Here is a 2500-nt window from a genome sequence, read left to right as displayed (position 1 = left end):
ATTGGTAAGACCTCTGCTGTATTGCATCTTAATTTTAGTTTTAAAAGTTCTGCAGTATCTTTGTATTTTTCCATCTTTTCTTTTCGAGCTTTACGGAGATTATCTTTATCTTCATAGCGTACCGTCACGTCCACTACGAAGAGCCTTTCATGGTCCTTGATAACCAAATCAGGCTTTTTAAGTTCTCCGATAACATTTATGCTCGGCTCTTTAAATACTGCAGACTTAATCGATGCCTTCTTTTCAATTAAGTTTACTATTTCGTTGTGCCTTTTAATCCTTAATGGTTTAGTATGCAAGCAGTTCCCAAGGATATGTCCTAGGGTTTCAATTTGTACTTTACATCTTCGACACTCAGGGTTGATATCTCTTCGGGCCCTCCTAAGGGCCACCCTGGTGCCGAAGGTATTTGTTCTTAATCTTAGTGCATCAAGGTATCTCGACGGTTTAAGCAATGTTGGATCAAGGAGCCATGCGTTTCCATACTTGTCATCTTTAAACTCATGCACTCCCTGACCCTGGGAGATCAAACGCTCCCAATCCTCATGGCATTTATTACGCAACATGCAGCGCGCGTTCTCGACACCATCCTCTGTTGCTGGCCATTGGAGGCCTACCGATCTCGCGTATTTTATTAATATATTTTCGTGTATTTTGTAGGCCTCCTTTACCGCCTCATCCTCATTCTCCATCATGCGGAGGCCATTTCTCAATTTGGCGATTCTTACTATATCTTTTAATTTTTGAATGCCTAGGCCTCCGTCTTTCTTGCTCGTGTAAATTATTCCATCCGTAGTAGAGTGATGGAGATGGAGGATTCTCTTAATAATTTGTTTTACTTCTTGGTCAAGTGTCTCCAGGAAGTTTAAGGGAGGCGGATTAGCGACCAGCAGATGAATATATTTTGGCAGCAGGTATGTCCTAATCAAATTTACTTTTTGGTGGGGCTTTAGCCCCATTCGCTCCACATTACCTACTGACCTTAAGATGGTGTCGTTTTCAGCGCGCTGCAGTCCCGCCCAAGGACCTATTTTAATGCCCAAATATTTAAATGCTTCTCCGGGCTGCGTCATGGGGAGGCTTTGTTCATCAATACGCAATCCCGGGTCTTGCAAGTGCCATGTCTTATTTTTGCAGACGACCTGAAATGTTCCGCACTTTTCGGCTTGTATGCTCATACCTAATTGTTTTAAATATTTATTTAATTTATTTATTTGGCATGAGGCTGCTTCTTTGTTTTTTGCTATTAGAACTAGGTCGTCTGCAAAGGCGAGAATGGAAACGTTTTCTTCTCCCAACTTCAGGCCCTCCGTCGTCTCATTGAGATGGTCTATAATGGGGTCAATTATTATATTAAATAGCAAGGGTGACATAGGGTCGCCCTGCTTGACCCCTCTGTTTAATTTAATTTTTAAATTAGAGCCCTTGGTTTTTATATCCGTCCAGCAGTCCTTGTACATTTGTTCAATGTATTCGGATACTGCTGGCGGCATGCCCTTATTTTGGAGCCCATCTCCAATCGCTTTATGGGGGACTGTGTCGAACGCCTTGGTAATGTCAACGACAGTCACCACTCCACCCGTGCTTGTCTTCATGTCTTTAATGGCTGCCTCTAATATTGCTATATTTTGTTTGCAGCCATCTTCTTTCGTAAAACCTTTCTGTCTTTTACTATTCCGCACGGTGTTTCTTAATCTTAAATCCAGCATTGCTGAAAATATCCTACCCATTAAAGAGCCGATTGTAATCGGACGCCAGTTCTTTATTTCTTTTGTATCTTTACCGGGTTTCGGTATTAGTGTGGTCCGATTTTGTTTCCACTGGGCAGGATAGGTGCGGAATAGCATTAATATATTCATAAATTTACATAGGACATGAAGAAAGCCGGAGGCCCTCAAGTGTGCCTTGGTGATGCCGTCGACACCGGCCGCCGTATTGTTCTTAATCTTTTTCATTTTAGCGGTTAGTTCGTCCATGGAGATGGGTTTCCAAATTGTATTTATTGGGGAGACTATACTCGGTCCCCCACCGAGTTTTGGTAGACCTATTAGGGGTCCCTGCTCCCCCCATAGGTTATTATAGAGTGACTCTATGTTCACTCTATCAGGAAGCTCGATTTGCTTCCTTTCCTCTATAGTCTCCCCTGCGACCGCCATATCCACCAATTTTCTAGGGCACTTATTATATAATTCCTGGTACCGAGCATATCTATATTTAAGATAGCGGGTGCGGTCGCTTTTTCTTTTATTTCCCCCGCTATCATCGCTCCTTGAAATCTTTTGTATTTTGGGTCCGACGCTCAAGGCCTTCTCTACCATGGCGTCGAGTACCCGCTCGGTATCCAGTGGTTCCAAATGGGCTTTCCTAACCAACTCCTCCATCATTTGTTCCAGGAACCTAAAACTGTGGCTGTCTTCCAAAGGGTTGGTTAGTATTGCGTCTCGGAATGTTTGCTGCCAGTCATCAGCATCAGGGAACTGGACTGGCTCGGACGCTCTCT

General features: G+C 43.4%; 1 pseudogene; it reads right to left on the bottom strand.

Annotated features, from left to right (window-relative positions):
- LOC143262712 (large subunit ribosomal RNA) overlaps positions 1-2500 on the bottom strand; it is a 9239-nt pseudogene that overhangs the window by 2683 nt on the left and 4056 nt on the right.

The sequence above is a fragment of the Megalopta genalis genome, unplaced genomic scaffold (assembly GCF_051020955.1).
Source record: "Megalopta genalis isolate 19385.01 unplaced genomic scaffold, iyMegGena1_principal scaffold0197, whole genome shotgun sequence".
NCBI lineage: Eukaryota > Metazoa > Arthropoda > Insecta > Hymenoptera > Halictidae > Megalopta > Megalopta genalis.
Note: the sequence above shows the minus strand (reverse complement) of the source record. Positions and strands in the feature narration are given on the sequence as shown.